The sequence below is a fragment of the Diorhabda sublineata genome, chromosome 4 (genome assembly GCF_026230105.1).
Source record: "Diorhabda sublineata isolate icDioSubl1.1 chromosome 4, icDioSubl1.1, whole genome shotgun sequence".
Taxonomy (NCBI): domain Eukaryota; kingdom Metazoa; phylum Arthropoda; class Insecta; order Coleoptera; family Chrysomelidae; genus Diorhabda; species Diorhabda sublineata.
The window spans coordinates 25,217,632-25,239,296 of NC_079477.1; the positions used below are offsets into that span (position 1 = coordinate 25,217,632).

A 21,665-nucleotide genomic window follows, 5' to 3' on the forward strand; every position below is an offset into this window, starting at 1 on the left:
ACCGCGGAAGAAGTTGAAAGAAATTTTTCGAATTATATTTTCAGAAAAAAATGCGAAATTTCTGTATAGATAACTTAGAAAAGCACCTCGTCATAAAAAATTTTGAGTTTTGTTAGAATATTACATTAATCCATTTGTACGTGTCTACTAAAACCAAATCAATATAAATTGTATTCTTTTAAATAAAAAATAATCAAAATGTACATTTTTTCAATTTTTGAGCATATTTCATCTATTTCCGTACATATATTCGCGCATATTCCAACAAAATAATATAAGGAATGTTCGTCAAAACCCAGACAAAATAATTGAAACTTAAAAACTTGAAAACGGTTTTAGTACTCGGAAATTTACATTGACAGCTTTCTTTCTATTCAGCAACTTCACATTGTTCATTTCCTACATCTCCGATTTCATTCATAAAATTGCGAACTTGTATCAATGAGTGGAATTACTGCAGAACACGTTGTATGGGTAGTAGGTCACCTACACACAACGTTGTTCGATTGTTTTTTAAACAGAGGCGGCGGTTTTGACGACTAGAAAAAGAATTAAATTACGATCCATTCATACAACTAACAACAACGGCGGTTTATTCAATCGAACGATAGGAAAATTTTTCTTTTAATGATTATTTGAAAAACTAGATTTACTATTTTTTCGATAAAAATTCATTCCAATTGGATTGTAATTTATAAATTAATATATTTCACCAACCAAAAATCATCGGAAATTGAGGTTATCAATTTTGGAAGATCAAAATGTATAAAAGCCTTTCCGCAAGAAATTAAACTTGTTACTATAAAAAAATATTTGAGCATAAATCAATTCTGTGAGGAATTTATCGCCGAATATAATGGAATTAAAACTTCTTTTGATACCTTAAGAAAATTGAAATGCAAGCAATCAACAGTACACATTAGTAAAGTATCATCAAGCAACCAACATTACACTTAATTCATAAACATAAATAAGGAAAATTTGTTTCTAGATTAAAATCTAGTATCTTACAAACATCTTGGAAGTTGCTTTGCTAAATAAATAAAAAGTTATAGCGTTTTTACTCCAAGTTTATGAAAATTATGCAGCTTAACACAAATTGGTTGATTTCTTTTTAAAATTCTGATTAATCATTATGTATTACCGGTTGTCTACTTTCTAGTCACTATTTGTAAACAATAACGGTTATTACGAAAGGTTTTTTTTTAAATTTTGTGCATTTTAAAGTTAGATTATTGAAAATGAATACGATTTTATTCAAAATTTAACTTTTCAAAACATCAAATGCACGATGCAGTTACTTTCAAGTTAAAAAATATTTAAAAAAGTTGTGTACACGAAAGGAATAAGCATAACCTAAAAAATTGCAAAGTAATGAAAAACTGATAATATTGGCCGAGGCTGCACATGTTGGAAAAATAAATTGTAAGGTGAAAAGTGAGATATTCCGACGTTAATCTTCATCTAATTTATAATTAGCTTCTACTTTCATTTGCTTGTAAATATACAAAGCAAACAACTATACCACCGAGGAAAAATATTCGCTTTTTTTATTGTGATATTGACTTTCACCAGAAAACAACATTATGGGGTTCGAAGAAATGATGGTCAAACAAATTTCGGATTTTGGACAGATAAATCAACATATTTATAAAAATGTTTTATTTTCGCAATAATTGAAAAATAAATGAGGAAATCCTATTTTAATGGATAAATTGTTGGAAATTAGGTTAGGTATTAACTATTTTTGATTGAATATAGGGCGAGGGAAAGCACTGACATTTGCAATTTGAACTTTATGAATAAAATAGGTTGACCTATATTAGGTAATAGAATATTTTACTTGAGAAATTATACTAAAAAAATCGAAAACATAGCTCAAAGGTGTTTAATGAAAGCAAACTTACATTGAAGACAATTTACGTCTTCAAGAAAAACACGAGTTTAATCAAATCAATTGCTAATAAATTTAAAACTGAACAAAACATATTTTAGAATAAACACCACGTAACCGTGTGTTGAATTAAAAACATATTTAATACATGAAAACGTACTTATAGCATTTTATTTCATATTAAATATTTTTTATAGGTTAGCCACGTCTTCTTGTCAATAACAAACTGTAGCATGTTCGATCTACTATCAGGTTAAAGAAAATATTTATTCGGTTGAATTGCTTATATATTTCACAATTGTTTTAGTGATAAATTCGAATCGGCCTTCTCTTCTTTTTTAAATCTCAATCAAAAATAACAAGTATTATACACGTGGTTATAATAAAATTTGTTTTTTAATATATTCACATACGCATAAAAAGTTTATTATATACCGTACGTTTCAGATTTCCAGTGAAAAGTTAATTGTAAATCATTTCATCGGGAAATAATTTATTACATAGTTCAAGGTTCATGCAAATAGACTCAGTTATCGCCAACAGGTGTAAGTGAAATATCAACAGTAATTTCGAGATATTTCGCTTACACGGAGGGGGTAGTTTGTTCTTAAGACGAAGTACATTTGAAATATTGTAACCTCAATTTTCAATACCTCAAATAAAATTCAAACTGAAGCTGATAAGTCTATTACTAGGACTGAAATTGTTTATCCACCTCTGAATAATGAGATGCTGAAATTGCTCTATTGATGGCTTGCGATTAGTCTAATTATACCTTAATTGTTATCTAACCTCTTTGAAAATCAAACTGCTTGATGAAGCTGAAATTATTCTATTGGCAATTAGCAGCTGCTCTAATTTTACCTCAACTTGTAAAATCTTACCTGACCTCTATGAAGGTGAAATTGATGGTTTTTCTTACATTCATTCCACCGTTGGTTGTCTGAAATTGTTTATTTATCTCAAAATATCTTTATGAAGCTGAAATTGCCCTGTTGGCAGCTTGCAATTACTCTAATTCTACCACAAATTGTTAAATTCTCACTTGACCTCTATGAAGGTGAAATTGATGGTTTTGCTTACATTCATCCTGCCGTTGACTGTCTGAAACTGTTTATTTGCCTCAAAATATCTTTAACAAGCTGAAATTGCCCTATTGTCGGTTTGCAATTACTCTAATTTTATCACAAATTGTTAAATTCTCACTTGACCTCTATGAAGGTGAAATTATTTTTTTTGCTTACATTCATTCTACCGTTGGTTGTCTGAAATTGTTTATTTATCTCAAAATATCTTTATGAAGCTGAAATTGCCCTGTGGGCAGCTTGCAATTACTCTAATTCTACCACAAATTGTTAAATTCTCACTTGACCTCTATGAAGGTGAAATTAATTTTTTTGCTTACATTCATTCTACCGTTGGTTGTCTGAAATTGTTTATTTATCTCAAAATATCTTTATGAAGCTGAAATTGCCCTGTTGGCAGCTTGCAATTACTCTAATTCTACCACAAATTGTTAAATTCTCACTTGACCTCTATGAAGGTGAAATTAATTTTTTTGCTTACATTCATTCTACCGTTGGTTGTCTGAAATTGTTTATTTATCTCAAAATATCTTTATGAAGCTGAAATTGCCCTGTTGGCAGCTTGCAATTACTCTAATTCCACCACAAATTGTTAAATTCTCTCTTGACCTCTATGAAGGTGAAATTAATTTTTTTGCTTACATTCATTCTACCGTTGGTTGTCTGAAATTGTTTATTTATCGCAAAATAACTTTATGAAGCTGAAATTGCCCTGTTGGCAGCTTGCAATTACTCTAATTCCACCACAAATTGTTAAATTCTCACTTGACCTCTGTGAAGGTGAAATTAATTTTTTTGCTTACATTCATTCTACCGTTGGTTGTCTGAAATTGTTTATTTATCGCAAAATATCTTTATGAAGCTGAAATTGCCCTGTTGGCGGCTTGCAATTTCCCTAATTCTATCATAAATCGTTAAATTCTCACTTGACCTCTATGAAGGTGAAATTAATTTTTTTGCTTACATTCATTCTACCGTTGGTTGTCTGAAATTGTTTATTTATCTCAAAATATCTTTATGAAGCTGAAATTGCCCTGTTGGCAGCTTGCAATTACTCTAATTCTACCACAAATTGTTAAATTCTCACTTGACCTCTATGAAGGTGAAATTAATTTTTTTGCTTACATTCATTCTACCGTTGGTTGTCTGAAATTGTTTATTTATCGCAAAATATCTTTATGAAGCTGAAATTGCCCTGTTGGCGGCTTGCAATTTCCCTAATTCTATCATAAATCGTTAAATTCTCACTTGACCTCTATGAAGGTGAAATTAATTTTTTTGCTTACATTCATTCTACCGTTGGTTGTCTGAAATTGTTTATTTATCTCAAAAATATCTTTATGAAGCTGAAATTGCCCTGTTGGCAGCTTGCAATTACTCTAATTCTACCACAAATTGTTAAATTCTCACTTGACCTCTATGAAGGTGAAATTAATTTTTTTGCTTACATTCATTCTACCGTTGGTTGTCTGAAATTGTTTATTTATCGCAAAATATCTTTATGAAGCTGAAATTGCCCTGTTGGCGGCTTGCAATTTCCCTAATTCTATCATAAATCGTTAAATTCTCACTTGACCTCTATGAAGGTGAAATTAATTTTTTTGCTTACATTCATTCTACCGTTGGTTGTCTGAAATTGTTTATTTATCTCAAAAATATCTTTATGAAGCTGAAATTGCCCTGTTGGCAGCTTGCAATTACTCTAATTCTACCACAAATTGTTAAATTCTCACTTGACCTCTATGAAGGTGAAATTAATTTTTTTGCTTACATTCATTCTACCGTTGGTTGTCTGAAATTGTTTATTTATCGCAAAATATCTTTATGAAGCTGAAATTGCCCTGTTGGCGGCTTGCAATTTCCCTAATTCTATCATAAATCGTTAAATTCTCACTTGACCTCTATGAAGTTGAAATTAATTTTTTTGCTTACATTCATTCTACCGTTGGTTGTCTGAAATTGTTTATTTATCTCAAAAATATCTTTATGAAGCTGAAATTGCCCTGTTGGCAGCTTGCAATTACTCTAATTCTACCACAAATTGTTAAATTCTCACTTGACCTCTATGAAGGTGAAATTAATTTTTTTGCTTACATTCATTCTACCGTTGGTTGTCTGAAATTGTTTATTTATCGCAAAATATCTTTATGAAGCTGAAATTGCCCTGTTGGCGGCTTGCAATTTCCCTAATTCTATCATAAATCGTTAAATTCTCACTTAACCTCTATGAAGGTGAAATTAATTTTTTTGCTTACATTCATTCTACCGTTGGTTGTCTGAAATTGTTTATTTATCTCAAAATATCTTTATGAAGCTGAAATTGCCCTGTTGGCAGCTTGCAATTACTCTAATTCTACCACAAATTGTTAAATTCTCACTTGACCTCTATGAAGGTGAAATTAATTTTTTTGCTTACATTCATTCTACCGTTGGTTGTCTGAAATTGTTTATTTATCTCAAAATATCTTTATGAAGCTGAAATTGCCCTGTTGGCAGCTTGCAATTACTCTAATTCTACCACAAATTGTTAAATTCTCACTTGACCTCTATGAAGGTGAAATTAATTTTTTTGCTTACATTCATTCTACCGTTGGTTGTCTGAAATTGTTTATTTATCTCAAAATATCTTTATGAAGCTGAAATTGCCCTGTTGGCAGCTTGCAATTACTCTAATTCTACCACAAATTGTTAAATTCTCACTTGACCTCTATGAAGGTGAAATTAATTTTTTTGCTTACATTCATTCTACCGTTGGTTGTCTGAAATTGTTTATTTATCTCAAAATATCTTTATGAAGCTGAAATTGCCCTGTTGGCAGCTTGCAATTACTCTAATTCTACCACAAATTGTTAAATTCTCACTTGACCTCTATGAAGGTGAAATTAATTTTTTTGCTTACATTCATTCTACCGTTGGTTGTCTGAAATTGTTTATTTATCTCAAAATATCTTTATGAAGCTGAAATTGCCCTGTTGGCAGCTTGCAATTACTCTAATTCTACCACAGCTTCGATATGTTACAAAGCTGAAACTATACTACTAGTTATCCCAAATTCTTTGTTTAGAAGCTGAAATTGTAGCAATAGCAGCTAGGAATTATTTGAAATTTGCACAAAATAGTGACTAAGACCCAAATACCTCTATGAGGATGAAATTGGCGTGTTCCCTTTAATTTAAACAGCTTCCAATAAATGTATGAAGCTGAAATTTTGAAGGTGGCAACTTGAAATTGTTTAACCAATACATAAAGTTACTAATGATTATAGTCCCAAATATATCTATTAAGATCAAAATGACGTGTATCTATATTAAGCTGCGAATGAATTTATGCAGCTGAAATTGCGCTGTTTTAGCTTGGAATTGTTCAAAACATACATGAAAGTGTTACTCAGACTTGAATCCATCTATGAATATGAAATTACTATTATTATAAAAACAACTTTAAACGAAACTTTGAAGCTGAAATTGTGCTCTCGGCAGCTGAAAATTGTTAAAGCTGTGAGGTAGTATATACTTTTTTGTAGATCAAAATGAAGGGTTCTTTTGCTATTAAAACAACTGCTTATAACGACAGATATCAAATTTGACAAAATATATTAAGAAATGCAGCATCAAAGATTTATTTAGATATTAATAGATTTTTAAATATAATAAAAATGATATATCAACATTTTGGATGTTCTTATTCATATCTATAGTGTAAGTATTCATTTTTAAAAGATTTTAATAATTAAAATGTATATAGAGAGGAGAGATTAATTTGAGATCTATATAAAACACACAAAAAATTCATGTTTTCGTCCTGTGATGGATTATCAATAACTAAAAGGTAGACAGAACGAAATCACCTCATATTGTTAAGGGGCTATGACCATGTTATTGTAGCCTCAGCGATTTTTTTACCTAATAGTAAGCTGTTTATATTCGCACGTGAATTAAATACGAATGTAATTTTGCAAGTCTAATTTTGAAGGTCGACAGAATCAGACTTGATAATAGAAATAAAATACTAGTCAATCAGGTGATCATTTCACTATTAACACCAAAGATGGAAATTTCAGATATAAGATGATAATCGAACACTTTATTCGACAAGAAAAATTATAGTTACTAATTAGAAAATAAAAATGTTTGTCTTCCTCTTAGGTAGTTGTACAAAACTCTCAGATATAACAAATACCAGACTTTTCAAACATAAATTCAAATGTATAGAGCGATTAAAAAGAGGCTAACCTACTCAATACACTTTGGTTTCGATTAAACACCCTCTATATTTGTATATTTTTTACAATATGGTAATAAATTCCAAGAAACATTCTTGGATCTTTATTTCAGGTAATTTTGAGAATCATCAACTTCTGAATCCAATTTCGTGTTACTTAAACATAGATTCATAATGTATAGGGTGATTCAAGAAAGTCTAATCTACCCAATAATCTTTATTTTCGATAAAACACCCTATATATTTGCAATTTGTTAAAGTGATGAGTATCAATAACAACTTATGTCTTATTTTGAGCATTATAGGGTGACAGCAGTAATTAATTATGCTTTAAATGTTGACATATTACGTCAATAATAACACAGATTATATTATAATACAGTAATAAATTGAAATAAACTTTCTTGTATCCCTATTTAAGGTTTTTATAAGAATTATCAACTTCTTGATCAAATTTTGTGTTATTTAAACATAGATTCATAATGTATAGGGTGATTCAAGAAAGTCTAATCTACCCAATAATCTTTATTTTCGATAAAACACCCTATATATTTGCGATTTGTTAAAGTGATGAGTATCAATAACAACTTATGTCTTATTTTGAGCATTATAGGGTGACAGCAGTAATTAATTATGCTTTAAATGTTGACATATTACGTCAATAATAACACAGATTATATTATAATACAGTAATAAATTGAAATAAACTTTCTTGTATCCCTATTTAAGGTTTTTATAAGAATTATCAACTTCTTGATCAAATTTTGTGTTATTTAAACATAGATTCATAATGTATAGGGTGATTCAAGAAAGTCTAATCTACCCAATAATCTTTATTTTCGATAAAACACCCTATATATTTGCGATTTGTTAAAGTGATGAGTATCAATAACAACTTATGTCTTATTTTGAGCATTATAGGGTGACAGCAGTAATTAATTATGCTTTAAATGTTGACATATTACGTCAATAATAACACAGATTATATTATAATACAGTAATAAATTGAAATAAACTTTCTTGTATCCCTATTTAAGGTTTTTATAAGAATTATCAACTTCTTGATCAAATTTTGTGTTATTTAAACATAGATTCATAATGTGTAGGGTGATTCAAGAAAGTCTAATCTACCCAATAATCTTTATTTTCGATAAAACACCCTATATATTTGCGATTTGTTAAAGTAATGAGTATCAATAACAACTTATGTCTTATTTTGAGCATTACAGGGCGAAAGCGGTAATTGATTATGCTTTAATTGTTCTAAACTTCTGGATCTAATTTGGTTCCAATGTATAGGGTAATTCAAGAAAGTTCAATCTGTATTTCAGATGAAACATCCTACTTCTGGATGAATTGGTTAAGAATTGAATATCAATGAATACTTGTGTCTCGTATGGAATAATACAGGGTGTTATTAATAATACATTTCACTTGAAATCACGGTATCAGCTAGAAAATGTTAATAGAAATGTTAATTGAGTAAGATAGATTTAATTTTTGTATTCTCATTTATTTATATACAGGATTGGGATAAAAACAATTAGTACATTTCTTGAAATAATTAATAAAATCTACGTTAACTCGCGTTCTTATGACTTGATTGAAAAATTTTTATCACTGGAATAATTTTATGAGAAACTCAATTCTGTTTAATTCCATATCGAAGCTAAAGATTTACGTAATAAATTTAGAAATTAATAATCATTTGTGTGCCATCTAATAGACTTTTATTTATTAAATGTTCGTATCAAATTTATTGGACCATATGATTGTTTAGACAATCACTCATCCTACGCAAAACGTGTAGAAATCCAAGGATACCTAACAGTTAACTGATTTTAATTAGCTGAATTCGATAATATCCTCCTTAATTGATCATTAAACTTGAATCTAACGAACGTCCCCAATGGGGGCTTAACTTGTGAATATTCCTTAAATTTCAAATAATTTTCATAAAACCCTCGTATATATCTTTGGTATTTTTACGACCACCCCAGTTTGTTTACAGATACGATCGATTTACAAGGGTATTCCATTCTAGGCACCTACTGTTTCAAAGGATCAAATAATAACAAGGAACTGGTTTTTTGGAATTCTTCGGAAAAATTATAAATGCCCCCGATACTTGACAATCAACTACCTGCATCGAAACGCCGCGGGGATTTGAGTATTTTGTATCAGAAGTTATGTTTCCAATATAGATCAGTCAGGGTTTACAAAACGGCGTGGTTTCATCGTTAATTATACAGGTTACGACAAAAAAGAGGTAGCAGTTGTTTTTGAAAAGAGAAATTTTTTGTTGCATATCGATTTTTTAGGGATTTTGCTTGGAGGTATGTAGTGCAGCTTGGGGCAGTCGAATAAGTCCAATTTTCTCATTTTGGATTCGACAGCTAAATTAAGAAAGTTTTAATAAAATATATATTGGGCAAATAGCTGAATCATTTGGGAAAAGGATTTATGAACACAAATATAGTTTCGTGAAGAAAAATTTGAATATTCTAGGAATAAAAATCAAAACTAGAAATAATTGCAGAATGCATATAGAAAATATATTCTGAAATTATCATATCTCCTTAAGGACCAAAAAACGATTAATATAAACAAGTAATAATTAGAATTTTCACATTTTAAACAGATTTCGAAAGCTGATTCATAATTAAATTATAATTTTTTATAATATATAAAATTGTTTTATTAAGTTGCTTTGCAGTAACACATCAATTGCTACCAAAGTTACATAAATTTGACCGATTTCAATAGCCTTACCAGCCCGAGATTCATGGTTCTTCTTGATATCCTAAATATCCTCTCAAAACTCACATACAATTCGATGTGAGCAACTTTAAAAATCGGGGGTCGAAAGTACAAAAAATCGATTTTTTGCTAATAACTCGTTTCTTATGGGTTTTACGCTATTTGTATTTATTATCAATATTATAGAGCATTGAATTCTCTACAACTCTTGTTCAAAAAATATTTTTATACGGTAAATCGTTTCTGAGATAGAGGGCAGAGCGCGCGCGGCTAGAATCAACTGGTAGTCCCGATCAAAATAATCTTATAAATATTGCTAAATATATAATTATGAATAATTTAAATATTTTTTTTTTAGTAATGAACTTATCTATGAATTCAAAAATACTTGTAATCATATATTTAGCAGTAATATATAAACTTTATAAGAGATTATTTTGATCGGGACTACCAGTTGATTTCAAATGGAATTCTAACTGGACGTGCTCTGCCCTCTATCTCAGAAACGATTCACCATACGAAAATATTTTTGAAACAAAAGTTGTAGAAAATTCAATTCTCTACAATATTGATATAAAATACAAATAGTGTAAAACCCATAAGAAACGAGTTATTTGCAAAAATGTGCAACAGATCGATTTTTTTGACTTTTGACCCCCGATTTTTAAAGTTGCTCAGATCGAATTATATGTGAGTTTTGATAGGAGTTTTAGGATGTGAAATGAACAACTTTAAACGACTTTATAGCTGGGTACATCGATTTTTCGAAATTCTTGCCTAAATTTACCTAAAATGAGTGGACTACTACAGAGCAAGTGATAACACTTCACAGAAATATTTCCTGAAATGGAAACAACGTTGAGATCCATCAACTTAAAAAAAAATGAATGGAAAATACCCATAAGTATCCGTTCTTCAATATCCAGCCGGAAAATGGGGGATTTCAATTAATCAAAAACAAAATATATTAGACAAATCATATAATGCAAAGTATGGCAAAACTACGCAATCGGTGAATGCATATCTGAATTCTCTAGCTTCTTCTTCTATTCTCCATCTAAATTTTAAAGGATCGGGCGAGACCACGATTCTAATAGCATTCTCCATTTCATATGAATTTTCGATTTATCCGCCCATCTCATATTCCATTCATTCCAATTTCTCTTTCATATTGTCAAGCGAAGGTCGAACCGGTGTGTTACAAATCAAAAATAATCCGTTATTTGTTCACTCTATACTAGTACGCTGTTAAAACTTATGAGTACTAGCTGTTTATTATTCTTCAACTGTGAATTAATTCTTCGGCGTTTATGATTATAGTTTAGTCCCAGTTAGCCGAGAAACTATCGGTTGAAACTCATCGCAAGTCTTCATAGTCCGAGCAAAAGTAATTAAAAATATATCGATGTATCGTCGAAACGATCCCAAGCATTCCTCGAAACCCTGCATAAAGTATTTTGAAGAATTAGAAAGGAATAATGAGATAAAACTGAAGATTTGGCACTCACAATCGCCCGATCTCAAGCTGATTGATTTGTTGTGGGACAAATTGAGCATCGAAAACGAGTGGAACCAAATAGATGACGATTATTTGTTGAAATTGTTGTAGTGAATTCCAAAATTGTGCACCGAAATAATAAAAGGAAAAAGGGGTTGAATCGACAAATCAAAAATTTAAAGTCTCAAACCACGAAACTTATTTTTTTCCTATATCAGAATTCTGATACTAATAGATAGATAATTTCTGAACGCATTTAATAGAAAAAATCGTAAATATTCAAATAAATTATTCACAATTTGAAAGTGTATGTAGAAAACCGCGCAACTTCAGACAGCCATTTTGTTCAAAGCTAAACGCACTCCTTGTTAATTTACTTTAACTATTTTTTCGAAATTTGTTATCTGGCCACTATTTCAATCATTCCCATTATTATCTATGCTTTATTTTGTTTCACTACTCTTCTTTTTCCCTTTTCTTTCGTACTTGTTTTGCCTCTTAAATATGTGAATACTACTGTATTTTCTTATTGCTGATCATCACAATCTTATAGTTTTCGCTTCTTATCTTCGTATACTGGAGTTTTATTGAATTCATCGAATGGAATGTGAGGTCGAAAACAAATTTATTTCTTCAAAAACCCGAATATTAAAGTCTATTTATCGAAGAATAAAAAAATAGTAAACCAAAACAATGATCAGTGCGTGATCAGCAAGTGAACATTCTGGGTGATACGCGGTGCGGCATCGTTATTGGTCCAACTCAAATAAAAAGCCGCGTGGGATGGACGAGCGCCGCATCGCTTAATAAGCAGTTTATATTTGTCTGTTGCATAATTTAAATGTCTGACATAGAGATAAATGATGAAGTTATTGACTATACTCCGCCGAAGAAGAGAACTAAAAGCAAAAAATGATGACAAAACTGTTGATGACGTTATTTTCAGAACGTCAAATATTTCAGGAGTATCTTCTTCAAGGTTGAACCCAAAATGCGGACTATAGACATTGTTCAAACGACTTGTTACAACCTAAGTTGCCGTAGTTCAATTGTCGATAAAGAAAACTCGAAGTTTGTAAAGAAGATCCAATACGGAGAAAATAAAAAGAAGAAGGATATAAAACGATAGAAGATTATTACAAATTACAAAAGGAGTTCGAATAAATTGGGAAGGGTGTATTGCAGATAAAGAAATATTTAGGAGATATTAAATGTAAATAAATATTGTAGAAGCATAAGATAATAGAAAATAACTCGATAAAGAATAAAAGTGATTCTTGAAGGTATAGAAAATATCGAAATTTATTCGTTGTTATGTCAATACAACGGTTGGACGTTTTTAATAATATTTTTTCATAAACAGTATATTTTTAGTCTCTAAATTACGAATGTTATTGTTCTCTAACATTAACTACTGAGTTGGATTATTCAACAAAGGTTAATAGATTAATAACCGGAATACCAGTGAATGATCTGTGCCAATTTAAACTTTTTCACAAAAATTAAATAACCAGACTTCAAACTGATTTGTGTATTTCATTTAAAATCCAAAATTGTATTAAATGTACAATGTTTTCAAGAAAAACTTATTCGGCAATAAAAACAACTTCCGTTATTAAATATAAAACATAATCATATACAAGATGGGGCAAAAAGCACGCCATTTTGTAAGACGGAACGTCAAGTAGTTACAGAGAGAATTCGTGATATTGCAAATGAAAAGTTCTGCATTTCACATTTGAATCGAATTGAATATGAACAACCAAAATTATCTAACAACCTTGCTTCAAATTCCTGAGTTTTACGGTGTGAAGTCCTGAAAATTATTAACGTATGATGTTATTTTCTAATTTTTCTCTAGATGTGGTACAAAAACTTTGTGGTTAGAACCACAGAACACTTAAGTAATTCATCTATGAAAGTGATTAATGTTTCCTGATCACGTGTTTTCAAGTTTTCTTAATCTACATTGACTTGAAAGCTTACTACATGTACGTAGTTATGTACCATAAGTTATTGAGTTCGTTCGCAAAAATTTTCAGTGACAAGTCTCAATAACACAAAGTCTGAACTGAATGTTTCGATTAGTTTTTCGTTGAGGACGAGAATCATTAGAAGATGACCCGCGAGCGGGAGATTCTGTGACGGTGGCTACTCGAGAAAACATTAATTCATTGGAAGAAAGAAGTGAACGGAGCCTAAAAACAAAATAAGTTGCAGACCGATATTTTCAATCTGACTTACTAAGGTTGAAAAATTCATGATAATGCTCCAGTCCATACTGCTCCGTTTTCCGAGGCTACTGTACACGTGGCTTCACAGAGATAGAACACCCACCATTTAGCCCTGATCTGGCACCGTAAGACTATTTTTTGTTCGCAAAGCTGAAAGGTAAAATATTTAACTGCAACGATGAAATTGAACAGACAATGGACGAACATTTTGAGTCTAAAGATGCACTAAATTGTTATAGTGGCATAAAAAACTGAAATAAAGGGAGAATATATTGGAAAATCATCACATTTGTTTTTAATTATGACCTTTCTAAGTTGGGATAAGAACTACGTATCTATAAATTTTCAGGGCGTCATATACACTTTCATTCAAAAGATTCATTTGCTCAATCTGAGGATGTTCAGTATTTATATTTCTGTTTATACGGTTTTTTCAATTCCGATTCCACATAAGCAGGTCCTACAAAGGATTTATCCACAAGTACTTTAGCTGTTTAGTTTCCCCCCACTCCAATGTGTCCCAGAACTCATTAAAGGGTCATTCACTGAAGCTTTGTACGCTGCAAAAGGCCAATAAATTGTAAAATTGTGATAAAACATTTTTAATGTGTATTAACGCAAAACGGCACCATTTTTCCGACTTTTTCTTCAAAAAATTGTCAAGTGCTTTTGAATTCTTGATACCCATTTACTGATTTTTGGTATTTGGCGTCAGTATAATTTTTGTGTGATTAAAATAAACCTTATTAAGGAATTTTGTGTTGCTTTTGCGCCACCGTGTATAAAACAATTATTTATTAGAATATTAAAAATAATTCAGACTCCTCGCTACTAGTGTATTAAGATAATTTTCATTTTACTGCTGTAAAATTATTTTGCCCATCGTTTATTTTATTATAAATAGAATGAGATTTATTAACATTGATAAAGATGCTCGAAAAAATAAATTATATTCTAAAAATGAATTGTAACGACATCGATGCTGCTTGTCATCGTTATTAAAAATAATATTTGTAACATTTGATGTTTGCTTTAAATATTTCCGCGTCAATTTTATCTATTAGCATTAAACGATTATATTTTTAGAAGTAAAAAAATGTCTTGTGTAATGTTGTTCACCTCCAATAATAAATTTTCAATTAATATCCTTTTTACGAGTGAATTTCATTACTCCTTTCTAAAAACTACAATTATTACTTCTACGTTATAATATTTTCGTAACTGCTTGCTCTTCCAGATATATCAATTTATTTGTTAATAGATCTCTCAATTAGACGGTCAAATCATTAATTTCAGTACCTTCTTCCTTTCCAATTCTCTCACTAACTCTTCGAGGAATGTTTATTTCTTTAAAATCCCTTCAATTTTTACCAGGTCTTCAGTCGCCCTTCCTCGAAAACATCCCTAAGCCACCGCTGAGCCTACAATGTGTTTTACAATCGGGATTACACTTGGTTTTAAAATCCTTTCTTCCTTTGATTTGCGCACAAACAATCTTAGACCCAAAACCCTCAAACTTTAACTCATACTTCATAAAACTCTCTCCCACGACCATCCAAGCTTTGCAGTATATCAGCTTGAGGGGATCAGTGAGGAACCCACGATCTACCAAGAGCTGGAACAGAACAAGATACAAGAAATCAAGAGAAGATTAGAAGTTCTAAGAAAAGGCAAAAGGATCGAAGTAATTCGATCTCCTTCTCCTCCGAGATATCTAAATATCCATCTTTCTATCTACCTAGAGCTTGAACTGAAGAAGATGCAAAATATTATTTCGGTATCCATTCTTCTAATGCAACTGACACTGCACCAGGAAAGGATAAGACTGACTGGAACGCAATCCACAACGAAGACATCATAAGTAAATGAGGAAATAAATAGAAGCAACCTTCCTTTTGAAGTGAACAGATAACGATATCCGGAATAAAGGACGAGGATAATTAAGCGTTTTTGTTGAACCGATGAAGGTAAAAAGGATAACAAGGAGGAAAGAAAACTGATGAGCTGGGATAGATTGTTCTTTAAGGATGCATTCTGGAAGGACTTATATATATTTAAAATATTTACCATTGCTTTAAAGAACGAATGACTCAATAAATAATATCCGGGGATAATATCGAACAGATGGAATTACGAACTTGAATGTGAAGTATTCGAATAATGAAATTGATTGTACTATTAACGATAACCTTAAAAGTTGAACTTGGAAGTGAAATTATAAACAATACAATTCAATATATAACATAAAGATATGGAATAAAATCATTTTTTATTGGGAAATTGTGATAATAAATAAGAAAATGTAAGTAGCATTAGTTGGGATTAACAAAAGCAATCAAATCTAATAAAAAATTATGAATCTAATAGTTTCGTGATTGTCGGCTGGAGTAAGATTTGTTTTGTAAGAGGTGAGAAATAAAATTTTTTCCCTATTTCGACCAATAACCTCAATAAATTGAGGTCGTAACACGGAAAATTATTTTCAAAGCAACACTGAAAAGTGTTAATTTTCACTTCTTGATTTTATGTAGTATATCAATACTAATTTTAATTTTATTTCAATATCACATTCACCGTTGGGGAATTTTCAAAATAAAAACCGGAAAACGTGATAAAAATTTTGAGAATCTCTGCCTTAAGTAAAAGCCATGTTACACGCTCCTAAATTGTAAATGTTTGTTCAAGTAGTCAAAAAATATTAAAAACTGCTTCCAATATCAATACAAACATTTCGTAACAAATCAAATCATCATGAGATTTATGAATATGTTAAAAATTACAAGAATATTTTAATATTTTCCACCAAATTTGACCCAGATGAGATAAAATACGCGAATTAAAATTTAGTAAATTTTTTTATTCTATATTATGATTTTTTTCATATATTATAAAGTATTTACTTGTTTATTTTAATTATATAAATGTATTATTGAGAATACGTGTAATTTTAATGTCTATAATATTATTTCACACAAAAAAAAAATAACACAAAACACCTGAAATTATTAACTCTTTGAAGGTTATACCTATGAAATTATTTTTTATTTTTTGGTTATATTGTCTGTACAATCTACAAATTCTATAATATTTTATATATTTTTTTAAGAGTTTTAAAAGTTGAATTGACACTTACCAAAAACGTGAAAAATTATGTCACTTCACTCTTGTCAGCAACCGCACGCTGTTTTCAAAAACTGTCAACGCAATTTTTCCGAAACGCTTGCCAAGAAAAAACGCACCCGGCGAAATATAACTCGAAATAAGTTTTGATTTCCCGCGTTCAGTTTACGAGGTCTCGATAGGCGTATTCAGAGATTGGAGAAACAGGCGCGCGAACCGCTACTCGGACTGATGGCGACTGAATTTCAAAGTTGTTTTGCCGGTCAGCTCTACTGTAGAGACTACTGCTTAGTTTACGGGAGAGAAAAAGGAAAATTTTCCTGATAATACATAAATTTTCAACGCGACTCTAGAAAATAGAACTAAACAAACGAAAAAGAAAATGTATGTTAATACTAAACAAACTTTGTTTGTGTAATTTATAGAAACAAATAAAATGTTTATTTGTTGAAAGTTTTTGAATGTTTTATTTTTTATCGACGGCGGTTTGACATAATAAATATAATAAACAAAGTTTGCAATAGAAGGTAATTTACCAGAGAAATTAGAAACATAAATATTTATATAACTATAAATCTAAAAAAACTAGTTAATTTCTAATAATTTTTCATTAAGGTAATAGTAAAAATACTGATTTTAGAAATATATTGGTTATAAATATGTAAAGTGCATATTTTGCATATTATATGCACTTTTTTGCATTTAATAAATAGTGCAGAGCTTTGGCAGACGTTTCAACGCAAAAACATTTTTTTAAATCTTTTGCTATTCTGCAATTACTTTCATTACAAGTCTCAAGAAACTAATTTCGAAACGGTTCAAAGGAAATGTATGAGTATTCCCAGGCTGAAATTCAAAATAAGTCATTTGAAAGCCTTAACCCTGAGTTCTTTTGGACGGTCTGCATAGGGTGAATATTTATTTTGTGCTTTTGAAAAGTAAAAAAAGTAAAATAGTAAATAGTGCATGATTAACAAGTTCTGAAAGATGCGGAGCTTTGGCAGACGTTTCAACGCAAAAACAATTTTTTAAATCTGCAATTCTGCAATTACTTTCATTATAAGTCTCAAGAAACTAATTTCGAAACGGTTCAAAGGAAATGTATGAGTATTCCCAGGCTGAAATTTAAAATAAGTCGTTTGAAAACCTTAGCCCTGAGTTCTGTTAGGCGATCTGCATAGGGTGTAGACCAATTTGTGTCGGCTCTTATTTATTTTGTACTTTTGAAAAGTAAAATAGTAAATAGTGCATGATTAACAAATTCTGAAAGATGCGGAGCTTTGGCAGACGTTTCAAGTCTCAAGAAACTAATTTCGAAACGGTTCAAAGGAAATATATGAGTATTCCCAGGCTGAAATTCAAAATAAGTCATTTGAAAGCCTTAACCCTGAGTTCTTTTGGACGGTCTGCATAGGGTGAATATTTATTTTGTGCTTTTGAAAAGTAAAAAAAGTAAAATAGTAAATAGTGCATGATTAACAAGTTCTGAAAGATGCGGAGCTTTGGCAGTCGTTTCAACGCAAAAACAATTTTTTAAATCTGCAATTCTGCAATTACGTTCATTATAAGTCTCAAGAAACTAATTTCGAAACGGTTCAAAGGAAATGTATGAGTATTCCCAGGCTGAAATTTAAAATAAGTCGTTTGAAAACCTTAGCCCTGAGTTCTGTTAGGCGATCTGCATAGGGTGTAGACCAATTTGTGTCGGCTCTCATTTATTTTGTACTTTTGAAAAGTAAAATAGTAAATAGTGCATGATTAACAAATTCTGAAACATGCGGAGCTTTGGCAGATGTTTCAAGTCTCAAGAAACTAATGTCGAAACGGTTCAAAGGAAATATATGAGTATTCCCAGGCTGAAATTCAAAATAAGTCATTTGAAAGCCTTAACCCTGAGTTCTTTTGGACGGTCTGCATAGAGTGAATATTTATTTTGTGCTTTTGAAAAGTAAAAAAAGTAAAATAGTAAATAGTGCATGATTAACAAGTTCTGAAAGATGCGGAGCTTTGGCAGTCGTTTCAAAGCAAAAACAATTTTTTAAATCTGCAATTCTGCAATTACGTTCATTATAAGTCTCAAGAAACTAATTTCGAAACGGTTCAAAGGAAATGTATGAGTATTCCCAGGCTGAAATTTAAAATAAGTCGTTTGAAAACCTTAGCCCTGAGTTCTGTTAGGCGATCTGCATAGGGTGTAGACCAATTTGTGTCGGCTCTTATTTATTTTGTACTTTTGAAAAGTAAAATAGTAAATAGTGCATGATTATCAAATTCTGAAACATGCGGAGCTTTGGCAGATGTTTCAAGTCTCAAGAAACTAATGTCGAAACGGTTCAAAGGAAATATATGAGTATTCCCAGGCTGAAATTCAAAATAAGTCATTTGAAAGCCTTAACCCTGAGTTCTTTTGGACGGTCTGCATAGAGTGAATATTTATTTTGTGCTTTTGAAAAGTAAAAAAAGTAAAATAGTAAATAGTGCATGATTAACAAGTTCTGAAAGATGCGGAGCTTTGGCAAACGTTTCAACGCAAAAACAATTTTTTAAATCTGCAATTCTGCAATTACTTTCATTATAAGTCTCAAGAAACTAATTTCGAAACGGTTCAAAGGAAATGTATGAGTATTCCCAGGCTGAAATTTAAAATAAGTCGTTTGAAAACCTTAGCCCTGAGTTCTGTTAGGCGATCTGCATAGGGTGTAGACCAATTTGTGTCGGCTCTTATTTATTTTGTACTTTTGAAAAGTAAAATAGTAAATAGTGCGTGATTAACAAATTCTGAAAAATGTGGAGCTTTGGCAGACGTTTCAAGTCTCAAGAAACTAATTTCGAAACGGTTCAAAGGAAATATATGAGTATTCCCAGGCTGAAATTCAAAATAAGTCATTTGAAAGCATTAACCCTGAGTTCTTTTGGACGGTCTGCATAGAGTGAATATTTATTTTGTGCTTTTGAAAAGTAAAAAAAGTAAAATAGTAAATAGTGCATGATTAACAAATTCTGAAAGATGCGGAGCTTTGGCAGTCGTTTCAACGCAAAAACAATTTTTTAAATCTGCAATTCTGCAATTACGTTCATTATAAGTCTCAAGAAACTAATTTCGAAACGGTTCAAAGGAAATGTATGAGTATTCCCAGGCTGAAATTTAAAATAAGTCGTTTGAAAACCTTAGCCCTGAGTTCTGTTAGGCGATCTGCATAGGGTGTAGACCAATTTGTGTCGGCTCTCATTTATTTTGTACTTTTGAAAAGTAAAATAGTAAATAGTGCATGATTAACAAATTCTGAAACATGCGGAGCTTTGGCAGATGTTTCAAGTCTCAAGAAACTAATGTCGAAACGGTTCAAAGGAAATATATGAGTATTCCCAGGCTGAAATTCAAAATAAGTCATTTGAAAGCATTAACCCTGAGTTCTTTTGGACGGTCTGCATAGAGTGAATATTTATTTTGTGCTTTTGAAAAGTAAAAAAAGTAAAATAGTAAATAGTGCATGATTAACAAGTTCTGAAAGATGCGGAGCTTTGGCAAACGTTTCAACGCAAAAACAATTTTTTAAATCTGCAATTCTGCAATTACGTTCATTATAAGTCTCAAGAAACTAATTTCGAAACGGTTCAAAGGAAATGTATGAGTATTCCCAGGCTGAAATTTAAAATAAGTCGTTTGAAAACCTTAGCCCTGAGTTCTGTTAGGCGATCTGCATAGGGTGTAGACCAATTTGTGTCGGCTCTCATTTATTTTGTACTTTTGAAAAGTAAAATAGTAAATAGTGCATGATTAACAAATTCTGAAACATGCGGAGCTTTGGCAGATGTTTCAAGTCTCAAGAAACTAATGTCGAAACGGTTCAAAGGAAATATATGAGTATTCCCAGGCTGAAATTCAAAATAAGTCATTTGAAAGCCTTAACCCTGAGTTCTTTTGGACGGTCTGCATAGAGTGAATATTTATTTTGTGCTTTTGAAAAGTAAAAAAAGTAAAATAGTAAATAGTGCATGATTAACAAATTCTGAAAGATGCGGAGCTTTGGCAGACGTTTCAAGTCCTCAAGAAACTAATTTCGAAACGGTTCAAAGGAAATATATGAGTATTCCCAGGCTGAAATTCAAAATAAGTCATTTGAAAGCCTTAACCCTGAGTTCTTTTGGACGGTCTGCATAGAGTGAATATTTATTTTGTGCTTTTGAAAAGTAAAAAAAGTAAAATAGTAAATAGTGCATGATTAACAAATTCTGAAAGATGCGGAGCTTTGGCAGACGTTTCAAGTCCTCAAGAAACTAATTTCGAAACGGTTCAAAGGAAATATATGAGTATTCCCAGGCTGAAATTCAAAATAAGTCATTTGAAAGCCTTAACCCTGAGTTCTTTTGGACGGTCTTCATAGAGTGAATATTTATTTTGTGCTGTTGAAAAGTACAAAAAGTAAAATAGTAAATAGTGCATGATTAACAAGTTCTGAAAGATGCGGAGCTTTGGCAGACGTTTCAACGCAAAAACGATTTTTTAAATCTGCTATTCTGAATCAATTACTTTTATTGCAAGTCTCAGAAACTAACCTTGAAACGGTTCAAATAAATGAAATTCAAAATAATTCGTTTGAAGCATTTAACCACTTTGAAAAGATAATATATTGATGTATAAGAATTAGTTTTGCATATTTTGAACATTTGATGCATATTTTGACTAAATGATTCGTATTTATACGCATATTTTGAGTTTTCCTTTTGCGTATTTGGATTTCATTTGAGTTTTTATTAACAAGAGCTAAATAACCAATCACTTACTTACTTTCTACCTTTTCAGGTGTAAGGCATACTGGAGTTTAGTCATTACGTCATTACGTGGGCTCCAT

At 30.9% G+C, this 21,665-nt stretch overlaps 1 protein-coding gene across 3 annotated transcripts in view; it reads right to left on the reverse strand.

Moving 5' to 3' along the window:
• LOC130442435 (A disintegrin and metalloproteinase with thrombospondin motifs 9) overlaps positions 1-17,055 on the reverse strand; it is a 213,014-nt gene extending 195,959 nt beyond the window's left edge. For 2 of the 3 annotated variants that reach the window (XM_056776533.1, XM_056776532.1), the window contains exon 1: positions 16,826-17,055. The gene's annotated coding sequence lies outside the window, so the exon portion shown is untranslated. Of the gene's footprint in view, positions 1-13,702; positions 13,843-16,825 lie in introns of all 3 variants that reach the window. The other variant, XM_056776531.1, reaches the window with a different exon arrangement.
• Positions 17,056-21,665: the final 4,610 nt, after the last annotated feature.